Raw genomic sequence first — 9,531 nt, 5'->3', positions numbered from 1 at the left:
AATACGAAATTTTGAAGATAATTACGAAGATCGAAAAAAATAGAATATCTCCATTTTATGCTATGGGGGCTTAAGGGCAGAAGGGGAAAAGCATAAACCGGCCTTGGAGCCAGTATATAAGGAGTCCTAGGCGAGAGGCATGGGAAGAGGACTTTTTCACAGCAAACTTAGCACTTAGAGCGATTTTAGACAATTTTCCGTTTTTGTTATTCGAGCTGCGACTCAATTAGGTTTTTGCCGTCTTAGGGTTTTAGAACTAGGAATCTCGCCGACAGCTCTCGCAGCCCAGGCACTTACCTTGTTGTAAACGCTCAAACGCAGATTCGGAATAAGAACTATCTTGATCTCTTTTTCGATTTCTTATTTTATTACTGTTCTCGTTTCGTGTTCTGATTGCTTGGCGTGTGGTATTAGCAGATATCTGGGACCTCTGGGAAATTAGGGTTCTCCTACTTTCCTAATTTAAACGGAAATCGACAGTGCGAATTTCGGTTCCCACACTTCTCTTCTTGCTCGACCTCGAATTCCTCTTTGGGAACAATATCCTCATTGGTACATGGATTGCCAGAAGATGATTGAGGGGAAGTCTTTTTCTTAGAGGATCTCTTTCTTGAAGTCATTTTTTGAAAGACAAAAACTTTGACACAAAGGTAAAGAGAGAGAGGATAAGTGAAATTTCTTGTGAAGAGAAGTTAATAAAGACTTTGAAAAAACTTACTCCACCTATATATAGGAAAAAAGGTTACTATTCATTCTCGGACTTTCAGCAAACGATTACGTCTAATTCCATCAAAACAAGTCATACCGCAAGCTAGGACCTCACACTCAGGTCCACGGATCCTAGCTAGCTGGGGGGCCAACTGTTGGGGTCAAAACCGGTCACGGCAGAATCAACTGTTGGTTCCCGGAAAACCAACTCACGATCGATCATTGAAAATTAGACATTCCCGGAAAACGGTTAAATCAAGTAAAAAACAGTTTTTCGCGGATGCGAACCGAGGAACGTTGAGAAGAGGATCAGTCTGGGTGAGGTCTCAATCGTAAGCAAGGACCGACCACCTCGCCCTAGGGCGATGACCGTCTCAACACGGGTCACCTTGCCCATGGGCGAGGATGACCAGCACCGAGATCACCTCGCCCATGGGCGAGGACGACTAGCACCGAGGTCACCTCGCCCATGGGCGAGGACCGACCTCCTGTCCAGAACCGTGCATCCTCGTCTAAGTTCTAGTAACACAATCCTCGGGCCCTTGGACGCAATACCCATGTCTAATCTCGCTTAGGATTATCAAAGAAAGACTTCGGGAAAAGTTATAAAAATCTTGGTCGTCGAAACGGATTCCTGCCTGCCGTATAAAACGGCTATGGTTAGCTTGAACACAAGTTGCCTTAACTATACGGGAAATTGGAATCCTTTCGGAAAAACCAACGGCTGTTTCTTAGGATAAATCGTAAAAACATCTAAGTCCCAACACGGCCCAAAAGAGGCCTGAACCGCGGCTAAACGGCTCACTTACGATTTTAGAACAGGATTGAGCCTAAGGCTGATATGACGGTCTATTTTTTATTCGCAGGTAAAGATGAATGTCAAGTTTCCGAAGATAGTCATGAAGGGTGACGAAAAATGAAAAATCCCATCTCGCAACGAATCCGGCCCAGGAAAAGGTGCAAACTGACCTAGAGAGTATATAAGGAGGGCTTAAGGTGAGGAGCAAGAGAGAGCTTTTCTCAGAGAAAACTTAATACTTAGAGCAATTTAGGCATTTTTCCGTTTTTACTATCGAGCTGCAACTCGACTAGGTTAGAACTTAGGTGGCTAGACTAGCGAACGTACCGACAGCTCTCGTGGCCTAGGATATTACATGTTGTTCACGCTCAAACGCGAATTCGGAAATAAGACCTCTTTGTTCTTTTTTCGCTCTTTTACGATTTATTACTTTCGACTCTTTCATATTGATTGTGTTGTGCGTGGCCCAGCAGATAACCGGGACCTTCAGGGAAGGCTAGGTTAGCTTGGCTTTCCTCCGATTAACAAATCTCGACGGTGTGAATTCCGGTTCCCACATACTATTGATTTGTTTACTATGTGAATGCAGGCAAGATTTGAAGTTGATGAGGAGTATCAAAGGATTGCAGTGCTTAAGCAGATGGGAGGATTATGTAGATCATCCAAGTCACGCCTAGTTACCCAGATTAATGATGCTGACAATAACCAACAAAGGATGAATCTCAGACCGAAGAACGTTCCCCCGTTGAGTGGCACAAATTCGTTAAGCTGAAAACTAGCAATGAATTCAAGGTATACCTTTGGAATTGAGTAAGATCATTATATGCTAAGTATATCACATATTAACATATCATATTATAGGCTCTGAGTGATAGCTACAAGGCGAGAAGACGCAACCAGATACCTCACACATGTAGTCGCAAGGGTATGGTGAGACTAGCAGAAGAGATGGTAAGCATACATGCTTCATGTTCTTTCATTATAATTGATGATAGAAGGCTACTAATATATAATATTTCCATAGAAAAAAGGTTCTGCCGACCCATCTGAAGTGTCGAGGCTTAAAATCTGATTGAAGTCACGTACCAGAAAAGATGGGACTCCGATTAACACGAATGCCGCTGAGAAGATTGTGAGTTAAAAACATGACGATCTCTTTTAATGATTTTGTCTTCTAATGTTATTGGTTTGTTTTCTGATGTACAGCGAAAGGCAGCTGAGATTGTTAAAGGTACTAATCAATCATCTGGCACAAATCAAGATGAAGATGCACTCATCCAACTGTTAGGACCTGATAATCCTGGTCGTATGAGAGCAATGGGCAGAAATATGAGTAAGACCAGATTAGCTTGCTTCCAAGTGAAGCACAAGTCTATTTCTGAAATGCAAGAGAATCAGATTCATCTCCAGGAAAAGGTTAATGAGTTACAAGCTGAACTTGCGAAAGTTAAAAAAACAGGTTAGTCACTTACAAACGTTTAGGTTTTATGATTGTGAAAGGACCTAACAATAATGTTTGGTTCATCAATTGTATGTTACAGAGAGAAGACAATGAAGTGGGTGAAAACTCGCCTGCAAGAGTAAGTCCTCAAGTTACAGATCAATGATTTATTTATTATGTTACGCTCACATTTTTTCAACTGATCATTTAACAGAACGTTGACACAAAATCACAAAAGAGGTGTCTTCTTATTGATTGGGCTGATGAAGATGGGAATGTTGCTGAGGGTCGTATGCTTTCTTCAGACCCAAATGATATAGTGAATGAAAGTAGATTAGGCCCTATGAATGCCAAAGTCTTTGTTGATGCTGCTACTGAACCTGAAGCTTTCCTGTGGAGATCTTCGAGCAACATGTGCACAATTAAGGAAGTTGTAGGACACATTATTGCATGGCCTAAGAATAATTGTGTTGAACTAGGCCAGGGGCTCCAACCAGAAGACATTTCTGGGAACCGAAATTCACACTGTCGATTTTAATGAATAAGTATGGAGGAAAACCAAGAAAACCCAATTTTCCCTGAAGGTCTGAATTCTCTGCGTAATCACTTTCAGAACGTAAAAAGATAGATAGCAAGATAAAGATAAATAGTCGCTCGGAGGCGTTTTATTAATGAAATAGTATGAATACAGGACTTTTTCGAGAGGAGTAGAGATATGCTAACTAGACAAAAGCAGAACAGAAAGGCGGCAAAACGTCATAAGCCTTGCCTTGCTAGTCTAACCAACTAAGTTCTAAGTTCCCTAAGCTAGCAGGAGTTCTCTAAGTCTAAATTATCGGATCCCTTTTCTTCCGCACCAGCTCTCTCTATATAGTTGGTTTAGGTCGGTGGCCCATTTACTCCTTTGCTTTTGAGCCCAAGTTTATCTCTTTTGGGAATATTCCATTTTTCGTCGATCTTTGTAGTTATCCTCGAATCTTCATATTTATCTTCGGAAACTTAACGTTTATCCTACTTCCGCGAGTTAGGATAAACCGTCATAACTCCCATTGGGCTCGGGTCCCTTCAAAATCGTAGATTGGCCTCTAGACACGTTTAGATCCTCTCGGGCCGTTTTTAGGCCTTCGGGCTTTTCTACGATTTTAGTCGTAAAACTTCTAGAGTAACTCCGACCGAGACGAAACGAGAGGTATATGATCCAAAAGTCGGATATCAGAACTATACGGAGGACACGAGAGTCGAAACGAGTCGGACTGGCTGGGATTGGATTGTCCTCGCCCTAAGGCGAGGTGAAGCGGGCGCGGATCGTCCTCGCCCATGGGCGAGGTGACTGTGGTGCTGGTCGTCCTCACCCATGGGCGAGGTGACCTTGGTGATGGTTGTCCTCGCCCAGGGGCGAGGTGACCTTGGTGATGGTCATCCTCGCCCATGGGCGAGGTGACCGTGGTGCTGGTCGTCCTCGCCCATGGGCGAGGTGACCATGGTGCTGGTCGTCCTCGCCCATGGGCGAGGTGACCGTGGTGCTGGGCTTCCTCGCCCATGGGCAAGATGGCCTTGGTGATGGTCGTCCTCGCCCATGGGCGAGGTGGACAAGTGAGAACGGTCCGGTTATCGGGTCTTGACCTGTCTCTTTTCGTACCGATCTTTCGGGAGACTCGTCCATAAGTATTTGTATTCTTCCGATGATTCTTTCGAGAAGTCTTTCGTGAAGAATTTGCTAAAACGATAATCTTAGCCGTTGATTTCGAGATAACCGTTTTCGGCCCCAACAGTTAGCCCCCCAGCCTACAAGACTCGGAGACGATTTTGCGAGCGAGTGAAGTGTTTTTAATCGGAATTTTCTATTAAGAGTATGTTTTTCCGTAGATTGTCTTTTGAGATTATTTTATTGCGGAAATCCACGTTTCCCACATATCCTTATAAGTAGCAACTCATCATTTCCCATTCTTCACACAGCTTATTCCTTCAAACTTTTCTCTCTTCATTCTCTCAAGCAAGAATGTCTTCCTCCCAAAACGAAAAGAAGAACTTCGACGTCGAGATGGGTGAGGCCAGCCCGGTTCTACCGATTCCGGCCATTCATGAAGCCACTCCGACTTTCGTTGCCGAATTCCTTTCTTTCAAAGAGAGGTTATCCAGGCGTAGTGCCGAAATGGAAACTAGTCGGACCTCTGCTGAAACGTCGGCTATCCCTTCCTCGTTTACGCTGTCGATCTCAGCCGAAGGAAAGAAGTCTCTGAGCGATGCTGTGCCCCTCGTAGGAATTGATACGGCACCTGTGCAAGTGCCGGAGGTCTTGGCCCAACCTTCGGGCTCTTCCACTACCCCAGTCCCGATTCCTGAGAAAGGACAAGCAATGGAGTCGATGCCTCCGCCTTTGGACAGGAAAGAGATCGTCCTAGGGCTTCCTGCGCCTAGTGCCGCTCTGCTGCCCAAAGGTCGCAAAAGGAATGGCGCCGCAACCGAGACTGCCAAGAAGAGAAGATGTTCCAAAGGTGCGGAAGGAGAGCCTTCGTGGCCTTTACCGCAATATCGCGTCAAGGTTTGTTTTCAAAAAAAAAAAAAAAAAATTCTTGTAGGATACTTTGTTCTTCAATTATTCTGACTCTTATTTCGTTCGCAGTTCATATTGTTGATCGACGGGATGATTAGCGACTGCGGTTCGGAGGTTGGGCATTTGACAGAGGGCCTAGAAGGGTCGCGGGAGGCGTTGAAACGAATTGAGGCCACGCTGAAATCTACTGAGGACGCTCACGCCGCTGAGACTTCGCAGCTGGAGGTTCAGGTCAGCGGTCTCGAGTGGGATCTCGGAAAGTTGGCGAGTGCATTGTTTAGGATGAAGAAAGAGAAAAAAGCCAAGGCTTCCGAAGTCCGTCGTCTTCAGCGCCAAATCCAGAGTCAAGAAGAACCGAGGACTCGTGATCCAGCGGGGACCGTTGTTCCGCGGGACGAGTTTCATGCCCGCCTAACGAGGATGGCTGTTCTGTTTGATTCCTTCATGGCAGTCCGTAAGAAGGATTTGGCCCTGGCGGGAATCGAGGGAGGTCTAAGTGAGATCCAGCTACTCAAAGGCGAAGCGGTTCCGACTCTAGACTCTGAAGAGGCCAGGCTACTGTCTCATAAAGAGGAACTGATGGCCTACAAAGGTGACTTCGATTTGATCCTCTCTCTCTCCTGAAATCTGAGAGCACCCTCACGCCGTGTTTGGAAGAGACCGAAGGGCAAGGCCATGCGGCCGAAGAAGGCGAGGGCGATGCAGTCGAGAGAGGTGACGGTGAAGTGGCTGAGGGAGGTGATGGCGATGCGGTCCCGAGTTCCGATGAGGTTGAGGATGAAGGCGGTGCTCCGAGGAGTGCCTAGGGTAATGATCCTTTCGGGAATTTTCTTTGTTTTGTTTTGGCCTATTCATGAGGCCGTAATTTGTATGTTCTGGGACTGGCCGTCGGTGGCTTCGAATCCCTGCCCTTGTTAGGGCTTTTTGTAAGATGCTTGGCTCAATCTATAAAACTTTTCGATTGTTATAAATTGGGAGAACTTCTGTTTTTCGTAGTTAGAGGGCGAGGGTGTGAGTTGTCGTCTCATTCCCCCCCCCCCGAATGATCACCGTATCCATCGTTTGTTGAGTACGCGAGTGGTTTTCCGCTTTATGCGAAGGCGCGTGAAAACGTACAGATTTAAGTGAAGAGACAAGTTTTGGGATCTCATATCAGGGTGTTGATATTATGCCTTTGAGATGTCAAGATCCAGCAAGGCTGGGTTTAGGGCAAGACCTAGGTTTACTCTCGGACTGAGGCTATGCGATGACAAGTCGGCTTTCGTTTTGCCTGTTTGCGATTTTAACCTGATTCGTACCGATATAAAGTCCGTGTTGGGGTCAAAATCGGTCACGACGGAATCAATGTCTGAAAGTCCGTAAAAATCGGTGTTGGGGTCAAAAACGGTTACGACGAAGTTAATATCCAAATCTCCACAAAATACGAGTATGTCTTTCCGCAACAAATCGTGCTCGGTCAAGAGAACGTCGCAACGTATGTTCCCGAGATAAAGCTTCGTTCGAATTCTATTTAGATCAAACATAAGCCATCGGAAACATACCCAGACCAGTTACGGATAGGTCTGAGTATGACAATCGGAACACGGACGAACCAAGCTCGGTCATTATACAACTACCGAAACGTCGATACGACATTAGTCCATGCATTCTCGTCTACCCTTCAATGCTATCTCCCCAAGACCATAGCGAACCCATTTCATGTTTCCCGCCATTCTAAGTCATCGATCAAACTTTACCGTAAAAACCGCGGAAAGTTCGTTCTTTATCGAAAGAAGCCGTAATAAACACTTCGAGTCAGAAGACCGCCCAAAGGGATCTAAGACATGACTCGAGGCCCAACTTATGATTTCTTAACCAACAGCCCGTAAGCCGCATGACGGTTTACGCTTGGTTCGCAAGGAAAGATAAATGTCAAGTTTCCGCGGATAAATACGAAATTTTGAAGATAATTACGAAGATCGGAAAAATGGAATATCTCCATTTTTACGCTATGACGGCTTAACGGCAGAAGAGGAAAAGCGCAACCCGACCTAGGAGCCAGTATATAAGGAGTCCTAGGCGAGAAGCATGGAAGGGACTTTCTCAGAGCAAACTTAGCACTTAGGGCAATTAGGCAACTCTCCGTTTTTGTTATTCGAGCTGCGACTCAATTAGGTTTAGCCGTCTTAGGGTTGATAGAACTAGGAATCTCACCGACAGCTCTCGAGCCCAGGCTTATACCTTGTTGTAAACGCTCATACGCAAATTCAGAATAAGACTTCTCTTTGCTCTCTTTTTAAGATTTCATATAATTTATCGTTGTTATCTCGTGTTCTGATTGCTTAGCATGTGGTCTTAGCAGATATCTGGAACCTCTGGGAAACTAGGTTTCTCCTACTTTCCTAATTTAAATGGAAATCGACGGTGCGAATTTCGGTTCCCACAGTTTGGCGCTAGAAGGAGGGGGGGTACGGATCAATCTTACTCTCAGCCACAAAACGCTTGATCAAAACAATGTCTAGAAATACGAAATACAAAATCGCAGTTCGCAACAACGCTGGTAAGAGAACCCCAGCCGCCACTGCGCCTATGGCCAACGATTACGCAAACGCCATAGTGTCGAAAAAAAAAATCGAAAAAACCTAGCCGCGACTTTTCGCCACAGGAAGTGCAATGAAACGAACTCGCGATTTCTCTTTTTAAACATAAAGGGAAACGATAAATCTTATCAAACCCCGTAAGTTTGGTTCATTACCGAACAAAAGAAATCTCAATGCGTAAGGGTTTTATCAAAACACGTTTTCCGAAAACATTTCGGAAGGGTAAAACTTGTTCTCCCAAAAACCACAGAAAACCCCTAGGTTAATCGCGGAAAAAGGAAGCGCAACAAATCGATTACACAGCTCGGTCGCTACGTAGCGACCGAGCACACACACAGCTCGGTTGCTACGTAGCGACCGAGCTCCAGCCAAGCTCGGTCGCTACGTAGCGACCGAGAACGTCCACGGCTCGATCGCTATGTAGCGACCGAGCACGCACACGGCTCAGTCGCTACGTAGCGACCGAGCACGCACACAGCTCGGTCGCTACGTAGCGACCGAGAACGTACACGGCTTGGTCGCTACGTAGCGACCGAGCTCAAGCCAACTCTCTATTCGCTACGTAGCGACCTGCCAGGCCTAAAAAGGGTCCTCCTTTGCGTTCTCTTTTGAATCCTCATCGAAACGTTTTTCGTTTCGTCTCAATCGGAGTTTCCGTTGAGATTTTACTACGAAAACAAGTAGGACTCTTCTTGGCTTACTTCTACTCGCTACATAGCGACCTGTCAGGCCTCCAGCTCGCTACATAACGACCTTTCAGTCCTCAAAAAGTTCCTCCTTTGTGTTCTCTTTTGAGTCCCGATCGAAACGCTTTTCGATTCGTCTCAATCAAAGTTTTTCGTTGAGATTTTACGACGAAAACAAGTAAGACTCGTCTAAACTCCTTTGCTTGCTCCTACTCGCCCTTACCTCCATCTTTGTGTTCTCCTTCAAATCTCGATCGAAACGTCTCTTGTTTCGTCTCGATTGGAGTTACCATTGAAACTTTAAGATTAAAAAAAAAAAAAAAACCGCAAAGATAAATCGGCAACGGTTAACTTAACACCTTATCTGCCTCAACTATACGATTACATTGAACCTTTTTATTGACGTCGTATCAGTCAAGTTCGGAAGATAAATGTCAAGTTTCAAAGGATAAACACCAATATCGAAAAAGGCAAACATACACGAGAAGAGGAAGGGGAAATGAGCAAGCAAAACTAAGAAGAGACAAAACTGCATCTTCGAGAGAACTAAGGTATTTGCGACTTTAAATTTTTGAAATCAGACTTGGAATTTTCGTAGGAAATTACTAAGAAATAAAAACGCCTTTGAGACTGCCATAGAACTTTGGGGAACGTAACACCTAGGTAGATAGTCTAGCGAACTAAGTCTTAGGCGATTTTCCCTCTCTCGATATACTGTCCCATAACTGTTCATCCAGATCTTGCAAACTGATCTAAACTCTCCG

The 9,531-nt window shown here is 45.1% G+C and overlaps 1 long non-coding RNA gene across 1 annotated transcript; it reads left to right on the top strand.

The window, feature by feature from the left end:
• Positions 1 to 314: 314 nt before the first annotated feature.
• Positions 315 to 7,297, top strand: LOC106399808. The gene is made up of 7 exons (XR_007319657.1): positions 315 to 2,007; positions 2,097 to 2,299; positions 2,369 to 2,458; positions 2,532 to 2,639; positions 2,714 to 2,966; positions 3,049 to 3,087; positions 3,163 to 7,297. It is a non-coding gene; the product is annotated as an uncharacterized LOC106399808 (long non-coding RNA).
• The last annotated feature ends 2,234 nt before the right edge of the window (positions 7,298 to 9,531 follow it).

The sequence above is a fragment of the Brassica napus genome, chromosome C2 (assembly GCF_020379485.1).
Source record: "Brassica napus cultivar Da-Ae chromosome C2, Da-Ae, whole genome shotgun sequence".
Taxonomy (NCBI): Eukaryota; Viridiplantae; Streptophyta; class Magnoliopsida; order Brassicales; family Brassicaceae; genus Brassica; species Brassica napus.
The sequence above is the reverse complement of the archived record's forward strand: the minus strand, read 5'-3'. Positions and strand labels throughout refer to the sequence as shown.